Genomic DNA, 22,019 nt, shown 5'->3' on the forward strand with positions numbered 1-22,019 from the left:
TGAAGGTAGTAACTAAACATTTGGCAATTTAAAAGATTAATATTACGATGTATAATTGATGAAAAGCCGGCTGCAACCCATTTTTAACTATCGCGTCTTGCAGCCGTCTTTAGTAGAGCAAAAAAACCTTTTGTTATATGATTTGCCCCACGACAGATGGCCGTTATTGTTACGCTTGAGTTTCTTTAGAGTAACGGAATTGTAGGTCTAAGTAATGTAGAAAAAAAGGTGACCACAAACTTTTGGTAATCATTAAACACTTTGATTATATTTTTTGAAGTCTATAATAATAAATACCTATAGTTTCGTTTTTCGGTTCTTGTTCTTGCAGTGAATTTATTGCCATACTTAAATACAATTTTTTATTCAATGATTCTCGAAACTTAAGTACGTTAGTTTCATAAATTTTATGTGTGATAGCATTTATCAGACACAAATTAGCATGTTGTGAAGTTAGTGACTTGAAAATTATAAAGAAATTCCGTTTATCGATAAACACCTTCCAAAGACAGGACATAAATTCTCTCAAAAGCAAACATCTGCTTTGATAGCATGCGCTCACGCATACACATAAATAAAGCTGGGTCTACACGGTTTTTTGTCGAAAAAAGGACCGAACTAACCGAATTTTGTACCTGCGAGCACGTGCCACCATTAGTGCCGCTTTATGCTAACATAAAAATAAAAGATAATTTGATTATGTTGTTTGCTGTCGGCAATAACAACGAGGGGCTTTCTAGCGACGTAAATACGTATTACTATGATAAATATGTATTACTTTTATATAAAATCATCAAAATTATGAACTGTCATATCATGTAACAACTAAGAATCTTCTACGTTACACAGTTTAAATTGAAAAGACAACGCGTCAATCATTAGAGGTTGCACATATTTAATGCTATTTAATACCGCACGTAAGTTTTGCAAGCATAATTATTTTACGATGCCGAAATGTGAAGGTTTCTAAGTTCACACATAGCTCGAAACGAAACACACTCGTAAAAAGACTAATGTTCATTGAGGTCAAACATTTCGCGGCGAAGTGCTAACGCGAACTATTTCAATAAAAGTTTTTGAGCGGCCTTCAACGTAGTGCTGTGAATATTTTGTGTTGAAGCTGTGCCGCGTTATGATATTAAATGTTTTGGTGTATTTTGGTTACATTATGCTTGCCAACTTCGCACCTGACTTGTTAAATGGGAATAATCGCTTGGATGCGAACTAGGAATATGGGAATATTTAGTTTAGAGCTTACTACTGGTAGTCAGTTATTTTGTTTGTTATTAGTGTTAACAGCATTCAGTATGAAGTGTGTTTTACTGATTACAGGGATCGTATCATTAGCAAACGTTATACGTTAATTTTACAACAGCTGAATTTGTAAGTATAAAAAAATAAGATTCCCACAGGTCACAACTTTTAAAAACAAATTAATATCTTAACATTTGTTTGCTCATAGTGATTCAAAGAAAAGAAGTGAAATTTTCCTCTCGGTGATTGTGTTATCAAAAACGAGTAAACAACGAGGTGTAAATAAACAAAGTGTTTACGAAACAATACAACCAAAGTCGTCATATTCAAAAGCGTAAACAGAAAAATAAGTCCTCGGACTTACCGCGATCTATTCTATAACATTTATGGTTAGGTACTAAATGTCTGCACCTGCGTTAAATAATAAAGCATAATTTGTATTCAAATACATGATGGTGGTAATTAAATTATGAGTTGATAGTTATCAAATTAGCGTTTTAGTGTCTGTAAACGTCTCATTTATTGAAGACATTAATCACTTCGACATGTCTTTATTCTGTTTGTTGAGGTAACAACAAAAGGTAAACAATCTTGGTTTACTTATTTGTCTAAAAACTCATTTGAAAATAAAACGCGACGGAAAACAACGACAACGATTAAAAATATCAAATATTTGTTTAAAATAAATCAGTTGTTAGTTTCATTAATAAGTGATTGTAAAATAAACCTTTTCTTTTAGTTATTCACTATTATACAACTGTTGACCTTTTTACTACCTAAAAAAATAGATTATAGCTTTATTACATGTAAATGAAAATTTTCCTATTATTTTTTGCAAAGAAAAAAAAATAGTTTGGTTTGGAAGCGTGCGTGTAAGCCTTTAATCCGCCACTCAACGCCATCATTATATTAAATTACTTCCTTTCCTAATTACAGTTTAACAGTTTCACGTTACGCTCTCGTTTAAAAGGTCAAAGTTATCACATGGCTGTGGTCCCTAGCAACATGAGATCAATCTTATTATGCAACGAACTCTCTTAGGTCTGCGTGACCTTTGACATTGGGAAAATAAAGCAAGCGGGCCGCAGCCGTAAGCCCATTTCGTGCGGTCTCGGGGGAATCATTGAAACTATTTTATTATCTGCTTACTTAAAAGATACGCAGACTTGTGTAAAAATCTTGTTCTGTAAAATTAATACTGCAATTGGTTGGTGGCGCTTTTCAGAGGTGGCCTATTTTCAACAGTGGACAGTAATGACAGAAGATTTTTATGAAATTGACTTTAAAAGCATATTGACACAAGTCAATAAGATGCGAACTGTTAGTACCAAGTTGATGTAACTTCAAATAACAAGAACACTTGTAAGCTCATAAAAATCTCGTAAAAATGTTACCCGATGATTATTCGGAGTTATTCTTTTAACAATATTATTCGTGTTGGAATATTTTGAGGGAATCTAACAATTTATCCTGAGCCCTCGTTAGTTAATCGATTTACAGACCAGTGGCACTTAGCTTACTCGGTCGAAAGGTCATGACAAAGTGGTCTCAAAGCTTGTATCAATTAATCGACGAAAATCAGATTACGCTTGCATTGAACTGACCTCAGTATATGGTAAAGACCGGCTTATGGAGACCATCTACATTAACGATAGTGGGATTTGTTGATGAAAATGTATTCCAAAATATCTTAATGGCTTTAAAGCTTGGGTTTGCAAAAGAATGTTAACCTACAGCCTTACAAGAAGAAGGATAACGAAATATAAAATTTATTAAGTGAGGATACAAGTCATAATAAATTAAGAAAGCAAACAAAATAAAATATCAAAGCAAAGAGAAAATCCAAATAAAACTGTCACGAAAAAGAATTCAAAGAACGAGTCTTTCAATAATTAAGCGCCAAGCCTTTTGTCAAGTTAACCCAATAGAGGGCGCCACAGTCGGCTCAAACACTTGTTATTGTTTCAAGTGCTCTATTTAATTCTTATTGTCGGCCAAGCAACTGTGAGCAGACCGCAAGTTCCCTTCGCAATGAGGAAAACGAACTTTGGGATTTGTTTGGGTAATATTTTTTATTTTGATACTGTTTTGGTAGATTTATTTAATAAGGTAAATGCTATATTGTACATTGAAGTAGGGATGATCTGCGCAAGATGGCTGGATGCGAGCAGCCGTAGATAGATTTCGATGGCGTGCAATTGGGGAGGCCTATGTCCAGCAGTGGACATATATGGGCTGATGATGATGATGATGATGATATTGTAGTAGAATTAAGTAATTACCGATTTATGACATCTTAATGGAATTGTTTACATAGTTGGTAATGCGAGTAACAAGAAAGGTGTTTTGTTTTTATATCTATCTTTTAAATCAGATACTAAATACAAATTTAAACGTAAGTCTGATATCGCGTTCAAGAATAAAGGGGTGAACCGATGTTAACCTGCTTTGCCAAGCGTACCGACGTTAAAAGTAAACTATAATTACTTTCTTATATTATTTTAATATTTAGATAAATAAAACATGTTGTATGTTGTAATTTTCCATTATTTGCAAGATTTCTACCTGGGTGATCAAGTGGTAAATTATAGGGAATATATACCACTTTATCCTATCTTTTAGTCGACTATAAAAATCTATTACCAACATAAAGAAATTTATTACATAATTTTATTGCAAACATTACCGTTTTTAGACAACCTTTGGTAAAATCAATCACAAAAGTAATAGCGATAGACATAAGTGAACTGAAATAAAGAGTCACATATCATAAGGCTAATGTGTTTTCCACACGAAACCTACATTTGCTAGACTATGACAAATGAATAAGTCTGGTACCAATACCGTTTATAATAAGTCTCTTTTGATTGTGCGAGCGAGACAGAGTATAACACGGCGTAGAGCGGCATCTCGCTTAGAAGATTACGAAAGTCTTACTTTGAATAGTGGTGGAAGTCCCCAAGGGACTTTCTAGAAACTTTTCATATGACTTATTACTGTTTAAAGAGTTTAATGGAGAATGGTTGTCACAGGCGGTCTGGTCTGGCCTACCGAGACCATTAAGGCGCAATTTACACTAGAGCAATATGTTTTCAATACGAAGATGTTTATCTGATGTCTTCATACAATGTTCTAATAGGAAAATTCCGTCTTCGTATTTTACGTAGCTAGCACAAAGTAGGGCAATATTTACTCCTGGTATAATAAAGAATAATCTGGTGTATCTTCCAATTTACACAATACAATAGATACTTTATTCAGATATTTTTGTTTAGAGTTATTTTACGAAAAAGCTAGCTTTAAATATGTTTCAACCTCCTGTTAGATGTATTACTTAGTTCATTAAATACTAATCCTATCGCGCTCGTTAAATTAATAGTATTTGAGGCCGACATGTTTATTATTTAATAAATAATAAATAATATTAAACACTAATTTTAAACATATTACCGCGTAATAATAATTAAAATATAAGCCTATAATTTTGTGTTTATTACTACTAACGAAATTAGCATTTCATTAAATAGCTATTTAAATTATACCAATATTTCGCAGACCACAAACTCAACAGTTCAAAAAATATACTAACAGTTAACACGCTATCAAATACTGACACCAACGCCTCAGTTTACAAAGGAAACATTGTCAAATAAAACCTATTTTCACAGATTGTTGTCCTACAGGCTACAAAGACCAGTGTACTATTATCCTACATTCTCCAAAGTACAGTGATTCGTGGGAGTTGTGCGGGAAAGGGAGGTAACGCGAGACGGTGCGGAGGGAGTATCGATCTGTCCTCAAGAAGAGCTCAGATTCACTTTTACGCCACTTCAGCGTCAATCACAATAAGTGTAAACTGCTCTAAACTCGGCAAATGACATCAGTTACCGTTGTACAATACAATGGGTATTTGTTACATACGTTATTCGTTTCGGAAGTCAGTCTAATGTCGATTGTAGACCAAGTTAAGTAAATTGATACTCAGTATAGTAGAATTATGAAATGTTAACTAACTTTGATATGGAAGAACGAATTACGATGCGTTTAACGCGGTTATTTCAAATTGATTAAGTGTTTTGCTACCACAATAAATTAATCTCATGCGAAATATTAATATAACAAATTGTATGATCATAATATTATTGAAGCGAATTGCAAACCAATTGTAATTATAGTTTATCAACCAATTAGACTCATTCGAGTGCGAATAAATATCGTAACAATGTGGTTAAAATTAAATATTTTTCAGTAATTACCAATAAAACCGCCAAATTATAATAAATGCAGTAAGAAAAAATAGTTGTAATAAACACATTGGAATTGTTTCAAAGTTATTTTCGTAAACACTAAAAACGAAAAGGAAATGAGCCACTCTATTTAATACGAAGCGGAACACTCAGTAAGTGGTTACAGAAACTGGCAGTTATTTAATTAGCGCAAATGACTGTACCGATCAAAGAGCGAGCGCTAATGAAATCGTCCATCGCGCCCTCAACCCCCGACTCCCACGTTTTGTTTGCCAACTAAACGGAATTGTACAAAATACATTGCGATATTTTCAAATTGATTCTTTGTTAACCTGTTTATTGCGAAGTCAACCAGATTAGCCCCAGTCTTATGAGAAAATCTGTTTAATGGATTGCGATGAAGCTTTATAAAAGCTTTAAAGAGATTTTATGATCACTTACGTGGAGTGCATGAGAGATATAATTTGTAGTTATTATGCTACTTTAAATAAAATATCAGTGTATACATTTATACCAATGAACTTCACGTATAAATGTTTGCGAAACAATTTAATATTACGTTCATATTTTCAGAAGCGCTTGCCACGGAATAAGTTTATTTAATATGTAGAGTGGTTGTTAATATAATATTACTATTACATTTGGATTGAAATGAGGTTTTTCGTACAAGTAGATAGGTCTGATGATATTTTAATATTTTATTTAAATACATCGACATGCAATCACCTATAATAATTCTAAGATTAAGCTGCACGTATATTTTCTTATTGGAATATTGACATCTGCCTACCTAATCAGAGACGAATGTTTAGATAAGCGATACTCAAAGGAATGCCCCAAAAATTCAAAGGACACAAAAACAATTGATTACTTTAAAAAACATCGCATTCTTATCAGATCCTGCCCGAGTTCCATTTACAAGTTTCCGTAGTAATTACCTCCAATTAAATAACAATTGTAAGCTGTAGTCATTACATACCCAGCTATTACCTAATATTACGACACGTTACAGAACTGCCAACAAATATTCAATTACTACAATTATTAGGGCTATTGTAATTGGTATAATTTACACGTTTACCTCCATAAATTACGCTCTCGTAATTATAAATTATTTTATTTCTTGCGTTGTATGGGATGTTACGTAACGTGCATTTGTCAGGATATTTTGACGAAACATGAAAGGTATCGAATTAACACTGATTGTTGCGTGAGCTTTAATTTGTGAATTTTAATCAGAAAGCAGCGGGGCACCGTCATCACTAAGATTTACGAGCTCTGAATAAAGAAATCAAGTGTCAAAATTACACGACGCAAGCGCACGCGAGACTATTATCACGATTTATTATACGTCCACCATTCATTCTCTCTTTGAACTCTCGGCTCGTCTCTTGACAATTTTTCTCCCTTTTGTTAGTCTAAGGAGGCGTGGAGGACCCACTAGATATGAATACAGGTCCTTAAAAAGGACTCATTCAATCCACATTCATGTTATAACCGTGAATGAAACACTATTCTTACATTCCTAACGCCGGTAACGCTGTTATTGGCGTGTTTTAATTAAGATATTCAACTTAATACATTAAGCACATAAGCCATAAAATTTATAGCTTATTTTACACATTAAAATGTTTAAGGTGTTCAGTACCGAGTATCATTAAGAACTGGTTTTGTTACTTAAAATCAAAATGGCAACACATTTTGTATTTAATAAACATTGAGAAATTTCGCTAATTAAATTGACGGTGATCATAATTCGTTCATTAAGGATTCAAAATATTTTGATCAGGTTTTGTGCTGTATGAATTCGAACGAGATAAAAAGTATTGCGTTTTTTATATTTCGCTAATAAATTGATCGCTATACGAGATCTTGAAAGCTTAGCATAAAACTGTTCTTAGTTTTTAGATAACGTTTAAATATAAAAATTAGAAGTAGCCTTCAGAATCTTCAAATAATTTAGGAACCGCTAACATTAAGTTACAAGCAGTCCTTTGCGAAACGACCACTTACATTCGGAACCACTCAAATCTATTTATTATATTCTCCTGAAAATGAAATGTTATAAAGATTCACATTTGAAGTAGGTCTTAAAACTCTTCAACCGTATGTTTCTTAACGTACTTTGTTGAAACTTCGCCACTCATAGCCACTCGAACAAATAAAAGATTTTCATGGAACTTGGATGTTTTTGTAACAGGGTTTTTGTTTATTGAAATGACTGATGGTCTTTTTTATAAATTGATAGGTTTTGTTTTCAAGCTTTTAGCCTGAATGGATTCAAAAAGCCTAACCTGTCAGATCGAATTTGGGCTTAGCGCTCAATAACAACGTCAACAGCAGAGCTACATATTTAGGTGCGTAACATGTTGGTCTCAAAAAGTATATTTTCAAAAAAAGAAAACAAATGCGTTATTTGTTTCAAAAACTCTTTGATTTCAATTAAAATATAAACTTACAACGTTCTAACTTTAAGTAAAGACTAATTTATAAATCGTAAACCCATTAGACACAAAAAATGAAAAAAGAGCACAATATAAGGTGCATTATATTGCACATGATATTCCACTCAACCACATTGCAATTTTATATTCCATCCCATTCAATCAGACATACTGTAACACTTCAAATATCAATATAATATCGTTATTGGCAAATCCAAGTGAACATGCTCCATAATACAATTTCCAACGGAGAATAACTGCGGAACCACGGCAGGCAATTATCCGGTGAAACGCCTGTTACCCGCCATTATCCGATTAACTTAATATACAATTAGTCGGTAGGAAATTTTAATTAAGGTGTATACTGTTAGCTTTTATATGCCATCGAGTTAGGATGACGCATATAGGATTGCCTGAGTCGGGATTCAATTTTATACGGTTCACGTGTTTATTTTGTGGCCGGCGAGCGGCGATTGAAAAGGTACGAAGGTAAGCCTATTTTAATTAAAAATACGAGAATAAATGCAGCTGAAGTTGAACATGTTTGAAGATATTGTAGTAGTATCGGATTATGTTAGGTACTATTCGTAACTTATAATGAAGACAATATTTTGAAGTAGATATATGAACAGTTCACAGTAGGAGTTTCCTATTACAATTTCTAATTACTGGGTACCGTATTAGCTGATTTAACACTAAATATATTTAAATAATAATCTGTAAATTTACAAAGCATGTATTTTTTTAAAACATACATGTTTACAAAGAACACAACATTCAAATAGTTAATCGACAAGTACAACGTGTATAAAGTTATTAAATATCCATATTATCCATACTGTAATACTGGTAAAAAAAAACTATAAATGCAACTCCAGGTTTATGAAAAGGGATGAAAAACAAGGTAGAGAATTACTTACTTATTAACGGGAAAAGCTTTGACGGTATTTTCTCCGTTACTTTGAAGAGACAATATGCAGAGATTTTAATCGTGAAATTTCATAACATCTTTTCGAGTAGTGACTTTATCTATATTAATATTCAAAAGAGATAGTTTGTAATTAAGGGCTAACCTTTGTATCTGCTGCATCTAAGGTATTTAGGGGATAGTTTTCCAAAAAGTCTTAATAAGTGGCTATTCCCCGAAAAATGCCGATCAACCAAGATTGCTCGTGTTAATTAATGTAATTCTTATATATTTTACTTCATAAGCTAAACACTATTTATAACTATAGCATGTCAGTAAGTTACGTGACGAATGTATATCAAGTTAATGCTTACAACGTAATTGATACGTCCAGTAATAGGATTTATTACATTCTACAGCTCACCTATATGCAATAAAGCCTTGTTTATTGTGAATGGCTAAACGTTTTATTTTAAAGTGTTCTTTTATCGTGAGTAAACTTAGTTTTTTGTGTTTAAGTCAAGCTCCTCAAAATTCCTAGATATTAATTTTTAACGCTTAGATGGTAGTGTTTCTTTGATTAATAGGTCGATATTTAAGCTAAACCTATGCATGTTAGGTGTTTGTAACTTTAAAAACAAGATGATTACTTATATGGGTTAGAAATTAGAAGACAATCCGATGAAGTTATATGGTTTTTAAGAGGTACTCAAACTATACTTACAAAAACTACATTTGATAAAAGTTCTGCATTTCATAAGGTATTCTTTACATTCCGGTCTCATTGTAGCTGTGTTAAAAGCGCAACTACTCGAAGTAATTTAAATAGCTTACTCCATCAAATAAGGTTATCATAGCCTCGTCACATTCGAACCCCATTTCCCCCATTCTTCCCCCGTGTTTGTCATCAAACGTACGTCACTACAAATAGACGGGCGACACTCCGTGTGACGTGCGGACGTGTGGACGTACGGACGTATGGACGTGTCCCTCGGACGCGGGGCGTACTAATGACGTCATATCCGCCCCGACCGCCTTAAACGAGTCAACTTGGTAACCTCTACCGATCACAATGGACACTATATTTTATATCAATCGGGCGGTTATCAGATTTACGAGTTATGTCTGTTAGACAGGGGTTTAGATGAAAGGGAAATGTATCTGTCCGTCGATTTTTGAAGTCTATCGCTAAAGGTATGATTGACGAGGATCGGATTCAATATCGAGTTTTGTTTGCGTGATAAATTTATACTACCTACGCTTGCGACTCAGTCACGGATTAGGTAAAGCCTGAAACTAGCCGATTTAATTAATGATCTATTGAAATAAAAAACAGAAAATATTTTATTAATAAATCAATAAAAAGGATCAAAAACAGCACAAAGCACTCGCGTGATTGTAAGTCGTAAGTTCCGGATATTTAGTTTTAATTACGCAAATTAATTTCCGTATCGTAAAGCGTCAGCTAAATGCTAAAGTTCTAGTTCATAAACATCCTACTAACAAACTATAATAAAAAGAGGGGACAGAGAAATAAGTGACACCCGAAACGTACCCTTGCGTCTATTACTTCACGCGGATGAAATCTCAAAGGATTTCACAGCACATTTTAATCATAACAAAAGCGACTCGTAAAAAAGGTACGGCGGGTAATCGCACCCTGTTGCATATTTAGGGGGCTTTTCTATTGACATTGAAAGGGGAACTTTGCATTGATAGCATATTATTGCGATCGACGAGCGAGATCGTAGATAACTGATAATATACTACCAACTAATTGATGTACATTTAACTTGATCCCTAGTCATTAATAATGAAGAATGTTCGAGAAATGCCTCCCCGGGTGACCTTTTTACGAGAGTCCAGACAGTCCTAATTATAAACTTGTTGACGGGACAATTTTTTCCACAACTACGAGTAAGTCATTAGTTTAAATTGACTTGGGAGATTCTTGGTTACGAATGCGAATAAAATGATGTTCATGGACGGAATAACACGTTTTTTTCTCAGGTTGAGGAAAGCTCTTTCCCATGATACGTTAAACGTTGATATTATTTACTGAGCCAATTATGAAATATACCTTGGCCAGTAATCCTTTTGGTCCCAAACTAAAAGTCAGTAATCTGGATGTGACTTTTTCTGCAAACAATGATTTTGATAGATTCACTTAGTTTGGTCACCATTATTCTTTTTTTACTTTTGTTTTTTTTTAAGCTGTATAGTTTTAACCTGACTTAAGCTTAAGCTTGATGAACTTTAGTTAAGGACCTAACCAAATGGCATTTAGGTAGTGCATCGATGTTTGTACACTTATACATATGTATTCAAGGATTATAAACTAAACAGTATAGTTTGCATAGTTTCACTATCCTCCACCTAGTTCGACCACCACAAGCCGTGACCAAAATTCAGAGAGCGGGATCATTTATATTTTACGAGGATTTCGTAATGTTTGCTTCTTTCAATACAAAATAGTCAATATTAAGTAGCAGAAATCAATAGAAGATGCAAGTACCTATTAAGAATACGTTGAAGAAAGAAAGAAAGTCGATGATACTTAACAGATAATTAGTTCTTCGAATCAAGTTTTATTTATAGCGAATTATGGAGTATATTGCCCTTGCCACAAGGTCATAACCTGTCTAGGACATTGTTTGAAAATATACATTAATTGAAACTACTTTTTCACGTTAATCGTATATTTTGATTAATCTCGTAGTAATAATATTTTGTTTAAACGCATCAAGCCACCAAATGGACATGTCACGCATGAGTTTCTGTCAGTCTGTTGTTCTCGACTTAAAACAATAAGTTTTTGTCGTTTTCTTCTTATTGTTTGTGAGAAACTTACGCGCCATTGTTAAGATTTACTATGCCAAGCATTTACACGATAGGAGAACAGACTTCCACGACATTTCATTTAAATTGCAACGGAAAATGTGGTGATACAGAAATATACAGGTACGTCCTTAAGTTATTCAAAAACGATGTACCAGCTCATGAAAAACTATCTATTTTAAATGGTCGCCGCCTCGCAACGTTTATAAATGAATGGAAATAATAAATAATACTTCACAGCCGTAAAACCGAAGCTGCTTATTAAACTTCAAACCAAGGATTTAAGATGGTTACAAAAAAGGGACATTTTTAACATTCGCAATACGTGGGTAAATTTATAATAGACTTATTATTAGTTGTGTTCGGCATTCGTTACTGCTCAAGCGTCCCTTTGGCGGGACAAAGCCGGTAAACTTGACTCACAGGGAGGCAGCCAAGTGTAAGGGCTAAGGGCCGATCCTGTAGTTGTTTAGATGTCGAATCAGACATTCAAACTAATCATTCAAGCTTGCTTCGTTCAATTATGACGTTTGGGATATTAATATTTTGTGATCTATTTTAAATTACGTTAGATATTTGTAGATTCTGGAGTAGATTGATAGTTAAGACAAAACAAAATCTAAACTTTGTCTGAAAAGTTTGACAGACATTTTTGAAGCTACATTTTTACAGTCATTCTTATAAATATGTTGTTATGAAACAAACAAAAGATCTGAAGGATAGTACCGTGTGTTTATAAATACGCTGAAGTGCATTGGCACTGCCATTACTCATTGTCATGTAAGCGATAAGACACACGAACGATACCTACACATTTACACTTGAAGCAAGGAAAAGGTACTTATTTTTCCCGTAGAAAACATGTGGTTAGCAAAGTAAATTAATGAACAATAAGGAAAAAAGCTCCCGCTCGGTATAAACAACCGCACATTTTACGGGGCCGTATGATTTGTTAAACCGTTTTGAGATTAGGGCCCACACCCGGTGTCGGGGTAAATTTCGTTTTCCGTCTATTGTAAAGGTCTGTGAAAATTGTTAGGTTCGCCGAAACAGAATCACTTTTACGCCAATTCGGTTCTGCTCAGCCAATATATCCGTAGTCAGTTCAAATGGCGATTTTACCGCCATTCCTGCGCGATTTATTCATGACGGCACGTTATTATGCGAACGTGTATTTTTTTCAGAGCTCTTTTATTTATTCAAGTGCGGTTGGAGTATGATACCTTATTGCTAGACTTTTCCTAGAAAATAACATTTTTATGTGTAGCGAGGACGGAAATGGTCGTGCGTGTCGTTCGGAAGTTAGTATTCGACTGACAAGTATTGGTAGTTGTTATTTAATATACGGAATTTACTGGTTTGCTTTTATTTAAATTACGCCGCAAAGTACCTTTTAGTTTTATTATTATGTAGCTCTTTTTAGAGTTACGTACGCAGAGGGTAAAAACGGAACCTTAATACTAATTCGGTCTGTCCGTCTGGCACCAGGCTGTACCTCATTAACCGTAATAGCTAAATATTTGATTTTTAAGCAGAAAATGAAGTGTTGCTGCCGTTTTAACAACAGATACAAAAAAATAAAACTGAGATTGTTGGTAACGACCTAGTTGTTTTTTCTTCAGCCTTATATTTTATACTAATTTTTCATTTAAATATACAGAGTAGTTCCGTTAAAACTTTGAAAAATATTTGAAACGGGAATTTGAAATACAGAAACGTATTATAAAAATGTTTTCACTCGTTTGAGCTAAATAATTTTTGACGTACGTTACATAACTCCCATAAACAATTTAAATTACAAGTCATAATGTTGTTACATCTCTTTGATGGTAACTTTTTAATTCTCGAGCAACGAATAAGCGGGAGAAAGACAAGAAGTTTATTACTCAAGTTTATCTTATTTGGCGTAGCTACAGAATTGGTTATCAAATAAAACTTTGAAAAGAAAACGAATGTGCGCGGTCTTTTGGTAATACTTACGCGTTTAACGTGGTTTTTATTTAAAATTCTGGATATACCTAAATTTTTTCATAAAAATTAAAAATACGCCGAGATGTGTACTACTTATTAACCGGTTGTCTTTGCTTTAAATCTAAGTGACTATCATTTCAAACAATAATGAACCTGTGCGTGATGTTAGACAAATACGTTATTAAATTAGAAAAATCCTATGCTTGTCCTACTTAAAAATTTCGTCTTTTCAGACTAATAAAACGTTTCATATTTAGTATTAAGCAACAACTCTCTAAGATCTTATCACCCATCGTAAATCAATAACTCGCGTGTATAGAAAGTCACCGGCACTACATCATACGAGTGCACACCTGAGATCCTGTTATCAATTAAAGTAGTTAAAAATCTTGCGCCGCCGACACCTAGTGCCCGCCCCTTGCCCCGCCCTCTGCCGGACTCGCTCGACAAGTCTACATCAGAAACCCACTCTACTGAAAACTTGATATACTACCAATTTAAACAAGAAATATTGCAGTGTTTTATAGCTTTTGCTGCGTTTAAACAAATAATACCATTTATAAAACTTAAATGCTTTGTTCAGAAAATCATAAATTAAGAATTATGCGTTCAGTAACTATACTTATTTACTGGCGTCTATTGATAGGGATGTGTCCGTCAAATCATTTACCTAACAGTTAATTTACTCATGATTAAAAGATCTGAAGCTCCACATGAGCCGATTACACGCATTGCTACCAGGTGTACTACTTATTAAGCCTAAAGGAATATTTATTATCTTCAGATTGTAGACGTCTATTTAATAACCATAACCCACCCTTGGTAAATATGCTACTCTGCATACAAAAACTGCACATAGGAACTTTAGATCAAGTCATAAATTTCTTTTAGGTACCCAACAGACACACTGAAAAACACATTGCGTGCGCGCGCGCCTAGGGGGCTCATAGAAAATGCAATCTTACAATAATTTTACTTTTATATTGGTTTGTATTCCATAGTTATAGGCAATTGCATGTTAAAGCAATAAAGATTTAATTGAATAGATTTTTCTATTGTAAAAAAATAAGCAAAGGAGTCTTAAAGCATTATTAAAGCCATTCTTCAATAATCACTTAGCAATTTAATATATTTGTACGGTTTCAGAGCTAATTCTTTGATTAGAATTTTATTGTGTGTAATTATAGCACATTAAAATGGCGATCTTTATTTAAAGACACAATCAGTCCAATCAAAGACGAATGCTCATTACACTGAGGCAATAATTAAGGCATTTAAGTAAACTGTATAGTTTTATATTAACGTGGTACAAATTAGCCTATCTCCCACCTGGAATCTTAATTTCCACTTCGCGCGGGACTTTATCTTGATCGAACACGAATCGCGAAGACGTCGTGCTCTCGACTGTACACGAACGTCAAAATACAATAAGCTAAGTACTCGAACACATCAAAACTTTCCCTCTCTAGAGCGAGAACTGAACACATGTTGACGCACTCATTTAAAATTCGCCGTTGTAAATCGTCTGGTGAGTTGGCATCATGTCAAAATGGCGGAACAATTACGTTGTCAAGTCCATAAGGATTACACGTCGTCACGCCACGTTTCATGTCGGCCAGACAACTTGGCTCGTCATTTTACGTCAGATCCGGGAGCGGCAATCTCTTTACCACTTTTATACCTCGTTTTATGGAAGATTGTCAAAGTTACGCGGGAAAACAATGGGAGAGCACGCCAGAGCAAACCGAGAATCGTTGAATAAAAAAGAATTGCTAATAAAATGATGATGCCGGATGTTGTTTGTGGGTGTACGTCAATTTTTTGCTAATAAAAGCTCGTGGCTGTTTATTTTGTTATTAAATTTTTGTTCTCTTAAGAATGTTTGGTTAACAAATTGTTTAACATCTTGCTTTCTATTTGGGTCGGAGCTTTTCAGATTTATCGTTTTTGTACGGATTTTATTATTCGATGCTTAAGGAAAAACAAGGTAAGAATCTCAATATTGTTCTTTGAGCGCCTTTTAATCAAAGATTTGTTACTGTTTGTAGCCAAACGACCGAACTTAACGCGTATAAAAACACTAAAAGTTTAAGAGCACTAGTCTAACTATCGCTCAAAGACTGGAAGAGTCCGTATTTTCAGATAGCAAAGTTAGTTAAAGATATTTTAAAGTAGGTGTAGAACGCGCAAGACGGCGCTTTACACTAGAGAGAGCGGAATCTCTGTTCCACAACAAGGCAATGGACATTAACTGTCATGTAAGTTTTATGTAAGTGACAGGTCGTCACAACAAACAAAACAAAAAAGAGTAACAAGGTTTTTGTGCTGTTTTATATACGGCAATCGTTTTTGGGTTACAATTTAAAAGCAGTGGCTTAATAAAGCGACGGATACTCGTTTTACTCGTAAGTCACTCGAATCATTCTCATGAACTTTACAATCACACAGAAGAGAAATTGAAATAATGTAATAATTGCCACTGAACAAGCCTTTAGGGGTTGTTTTGCAATAAAACATTTGGACGAACATTGCAACAACAACAAATACGTTCCTTTGTTTTAGACGATTGGACACCGGCAGGTTTTTGTACCTAACCCACATTAAAACTTTGTACCTAGTGTTAACATTAATAAGTTCCTATAATAATGATGTACCTATACCATATTTTAAAGATCTGTGGAGTAGCCTTGGTTGAGAGAGACAAACATATATAAAAAGCTGATGTCGCTATCTCCTTCTACATGTGATTTTCTTTTAAAGTAACCCAAAAACAGATCCTCGTATAAATACTTTAAATGTATTGTTGCGTAGGACTCAAGAGGTCATTACACCGTATTCCGAGTGGGTGCCTAATTAGGTACCTTTGGTTGCGTCACGCCAATGTTTTTTCGCTGCCGCTATGTCGATATCGAATTATTAAGTCGATGAAATTCCACGATGGAGAAAAAGTATTAAAAACCTTTGGAATGTTGAACTAAAGTAAATTAATTTCTGTTGGTCATTACGCTGCACAATGATGACAATACATTCCAGTTAGTGACCTTCTAATATTGCTTATCGCATTTATCAATAGCTAATTTATAAGTATGATAAGCATATCACATAGCTATTGTTGCATTTACATACCTATACCATGTTATATTTTAAACTGACATATTGTATATTATGGATAGATAATGCCTTGTCTATTCCAGAATTGTTTTTTGCGAGATTGAAGGCCTTCTAGCAATATTTTCTTGAATATTACAAGCAAATATTGTTAGAAGACACAAAAACAAACAATTAAAAAATAATAATTTCACTCCCGAATTGAAAACTCATGAAAATAATACTTAAAGAACATTGACTAATCGAACAGCTTCATACAACTTTGTTGAAAAGATGGTTGGTTTACGAAATATTCAGGGCCGACAAAAAAGCGAGCTAATGAACAAAAGTACTTAGGTTTCGAATCCCGAAATCATTACTTACTCATCGCATCCAAAACTTCGGCTTTAAATATTCCGTCTTCGTAATTATGTAAATTATACGTAATAAAATAACACTCTAATATAACAAGGAGAACGGTTTGTTATACCATTAATCACTCGACTATTATGACGGTCAGTAATTGAGTTAGTTGCGACACTTAAGGAACTGTTGGATGGCTATTCTTAAGGCGGATTTAGACGGCCGGGGCGGTGCGACGAAGATGGTGCGATTTGCGATTCATTACTGGTTACCAGGGAGCTTATCGACACGACTTAATCCAATATTTTTGTAGAAGTGTGAGAATTACAGCGCACTATACGGAAGAGTGGCATCGTTCCTCCACAACTGTAATATTTATCGCACCTGCATCGTCAAAGCGTCTTAAGCGACTGAGTTTTACGGGATAAAGAGAATATACCCGCAGATATTCAAAAGCATAAAATTCTAGATTTTTTATTCAGTCATGAAATTTATGGATTGCAATTTGTTTTATACGCTTCGGTGGAAATAGTTTAGTGGCTTTCGGTGTTTGTGCGTGATTTATTTGATAAATAAACGCCATTTAAATGCGAGAGTCATTCTAAATCAAACAAATGATTGATGGAGCTGCAGCCCGCAATTGGAAAAAACAAAAGATTTGATATTTATATTTCTAGTCACATTCAATTTTTGGTTTTTCTCTAATAATAGTTTTATTTTTATAAAACTTCTGTATCATTACGCACTTCATTTATTTAATTTATCATTAGGTACTGGTGCAGCCGACCCCAACATATTTTTGAAAAGGCTAGGCCGCGATGATTAGGTACTGGTTTCTAGAAAACTTTTTTATGATAGTAATACCGTCAAGAATAAAATTATACAAAATATGTATTGTTTTTCAAATACTAACCACTTAAATATTGAAGTTTTTTACTATTAGAAACGGAATTAAAGAAAAGGCGAACTTAAACGCTTAGAATAGTTTTTACAAGTACAGCCATATCCGAAGTTAAATAACCGACTATTCAAGATGTCTCTTTAACGGTTACATTACATAAGTAAAAATCCAAGAGAGAAAGCTTTGAGGCATCGCTTATACTGAACTCCGCAAGAGTTGGGTTGACACGTAACAATATTATTGTAACGTGACAAAGGATTTTTTGCAACAAAACATCTTGAGTTTACTAACATCGAGAACCTTTTTAAGGTTGATTTAACATATCTGAAAGACAGACTGTCTCGAGCGAAGGTGAATTGTGATGCTTTCACATCTAAAACGATCTTGACAAAATTTCGTATGGGATATTTTGAATCCCCAGAAAAGGGTTGTACTACCTTTTATCGCGACAACTCATTTACAATATAAAATTATTTTACCTACAAATGTCATTTAATAAATCTACAATATTATTATTTAACACTTTTATAAAACAATATCAATACTTTTCGACGGCTCCATTAGTTTTATAGTATTAGTTAGAACCGCAATAGTCGATGAATTAATAGATTAATTAACAGCTGAGCCAACACCAGCGCAAAGTGCGTGCTCCTCGCATATTGATCATTCGAATGACTGGATTGCAAATCGATGAACGTACTCATGCATACTTGTCAGTGATCGGTCACAGCTCTAAACCAACCAATATAGAGGTGACCCTTCACCACGTATTCATGAACCGTGTAAATACAATCTATATGAAACATCGATAATAACATCATTCAAGTATCGTTTAATTCGACCAAATCTAATTTGCGGCTACATTGATCAATTAAGTACCTAATAAAATAGCGTAGATAAATCATTAGCAATAAAATTGTTTAGTTAAGTATATTGATAGCAATAACTGAAATTGAAATCTCTAACAATGGGATTGTTAGTTCTGTGCGGTTTGAGTACTCGCTTTAATAATGTTTCCACAATTGTTGTGATAATGGAAAGCTAATCTCTCGTTTGGTCCCGTTTGTCGTGTGGTTGTTTTATGAATGCCATGTTTATTAGATATCAAGTAGGGTTGTAAAGTGAATTTGCGTTGAATAATCTTCAATTTGTGAACAAACAAAAAGGGTCGAGGGGATGTTAATGCTATATTATGCGTATGTGTAAAAATGTTTCGTAAAAGGGATGAAGCATCATTTTAGGGTCCGGAAACCGCTGCCTTTGTATCTTAAGCGATCAAAAGCGAGTACCTTAACATATTTGAAAATCGTTTTTGACAAGAATTCTGTAACACTGAATACACTTTAAGCTTTATGGAAGTTGGAACGGGGCCTTTCACACATCAAACAAGACAAAGAGTAAGTGAAGTAAGCGGGTTAGTGGGTGCATGTCGCCGCTTCGCTTCGCTCCACAAACCTGTTACCACTTACGCACAATCACGACCTTTACCTCACGGTAAATAACTTGGGATGAAGTGGATACGCGGGTACCGGTTCCGCTTCTTGCGCTATGGGAATCTACGCGATGTGTTAAAGAAAATGCATCGTCCGTGCGTAAGCTACGATCAGAAGTGTGTGGTCTTTTTATCTGAGACCACCCTGAAAGCAAGTAGTGTTCGTATAACTTTATTTGTAACAGATACTGGATCATCAATAGTTCACTACCGAGCACTGCCTATATCATATTACACGTATAATCCTCTTTTTTTATTATTATTGTAATACTTTGACAGTTTCTTTGATGTAAATCTTTCTTTGATGTAAGAAGAAGAGCTCTTGGAATCGTTTATTAGCAAATATATTTTTGTGATTCATTGCAATTAAGCGGCTTGTTATCAATTAGAGGCAGCTTAAATCAAGAGATAGTTCAAATATAAGCGGAAAATCATTATAATACATATAACCATTCCTTTAACGCGACTACTTACTAAACTGCATTCACCACACACGATTCAATTGTTTCAAACAGTCTAAAACAAACTACTAAAGTTAAATGAAAATGAAGATGTTGAGGGTGAATGTAATAGACGTAAATGATATTGTGTTACGACCACAACAGCTCTGCATACCATGCATCAATTTTCCATAGCACACGCTATCCTGTTTGTGTTACGAACATTCATCAATAATTCCATTCATTCATTGTTTGTTTATGACCAGCGCAACTCTACATTATTTATATAGAGCAGAGAAAAATTACATCGGGTATAAAGGGTTGTGCAAGCGATTTTTTCGATCAATCGAACAGGGATTCGATTTGAATTCGATTCGATTTTTGAGGGACGATGTCATTGAATGCTCACGAAATTGAGAAGGTCGGTAACTCTACAGTCTGTGACAATTTCTTTCGTAAGGATTAGGTTTTAAATCTAAAAAGAAATTTGTTGAATAATATTACACTGAGTTTGAGGATAAATATACCCTTGCAAAGGACATCAAGTCTCTCTATCTGGCAAACTTTAAAAGGGTAATGTATTCAAAAGCATTTATCCAAATTCAACTTGGAAACTTGTGATTAAAGTCGATCGAACCTATTCAGTTCATGCAATACTACAACATTTAAAGGCCGTCAATATAAGTCAGTTAATGTATGTAATTTACGGCTGACTGAGTCAATACGTAATGTCTTTATAATGGTATAAATGTCAGAGATGTAGTCGTATTTATTTTTTAGTAGCGCTAGGACCGATTATAAAATATTTTGAATAGTTTTAAACCATTTTTTATCACAGGAGCTCAACTATTTTACAATGTATGAATATTTTCCAACTAAAAAAGCTTGTACAAAAATATTTTTGTGAAATGCTGCGAATACTTTAACACGGATATAAACGGATTATCCCGCGCCATGTTATTGGTTTACAAACAAAAATAATAAAAAAAGACGAAATTCCTGGTAACTCGAACCTATGGACTTGCATTAAGGAAAACTTTACGTGAATACAGCGACGAACTAACATTATAATTAAATTTTCTCGACCAAACAGCGCTTGGAAAACCTAGTTAGTATTACAACATGTCGAGGTATCGCTGTTAGGCCAAAGACAGGCCATTCATTCAGGCCGTACTATTCATGTTACATGTCCAAGCATCACAGTCCAGTTAATCTCATCCCGACTAAGATCATACACGCATATTTGCACCAGTACAGTGACGTCATCGTTCTCGTTTACATGTAGAAACAAAGAGACGAGATTCACCTAGTAACCCATTTCGCATTTCGTATCACTATAGCTATCCGAATAGCCACGAATTGACTGGCTCCCGCTGGCTATTACGTATCCACTTAGTCAGCCGTGCGACTGCAATCGCAGTTGCTTTTGCCAAAATGTTTAGTTGGTATGCACGTTCACTTGTTTAAAATCTTGCTCTATAAGTTTTTCATAGGTATGAAGTATGACGAAACTTAAGATTGCTGTTTTATTTCATTTAAAGCTGCTGAAGAACTCTAAAGAACATATGTTCAATTTTGAACAATTTATAATTCAATTTCCTAGTGCAACTTTCAATGGGAATTGATATTGTAATTCCTATACGTATAAAGACTATATTATAAAATATAGTACTAGTTGGAACTCAAATAAAATTTCACAGTAACATATTACATCAACAAATAACATTACGATACATCAGACTGAATGAAGTCAAGTCGATTGATAAACGTCAAATTGTTATCTACAAGCGTATCAAAGTTTACGCAATTAGTCGCGGTCGCAAGATACGTAATCGGGGGCGGGCTTGCTGCCTCTGCGAACTATACAGTTAATTACTCTTGTACAACCGCCGTTCAACAATATTGGCTCGTGTTATCCCCACAATACACGTACGTAGCGATAGTTTTAGTCAACACACCCGTTTTTGTGTGAGAATTAATTCGAGTGAGTTTTGTATAGTAGGTACCTACATACGTGTTGCGTAACCGCTTTTGTCGAAGATAAGGTTTTGTAACTATTACGTATTCGGTAGAAA

At 34.3% G+C, this 22,019-nt stretch overlaps 1 protein-coding gene across 1 annotated transcript in view; it reads right to left on the reverse strand.

The window, feature by feature from the left end:
• LOC113495895 overlaps nt 1-22,019 on the reverse strand; it is a 230,190-nt gene that overhangs the window by 166,366 nt on the left and 41,805 nt on the right. The gene's annotated exons all lie outside the window — the stretch shown is intronic.

The sequence above is a fragment of the Trichoplusia ni genome, chromosome 7, assembly GCF_003590095.1.
Source record: "Trichoplusia ni isolate ovarian cell line Hi5 chromosome 7, tn1, whole genome shotgun sequence".
NCBI classification, from domain to species: Eukaryota; Metazoa; Arthropoda; class Insecta; order Lepidoptera; family Noctuidae; genus Trichoplusia; species Trichoplusia ni.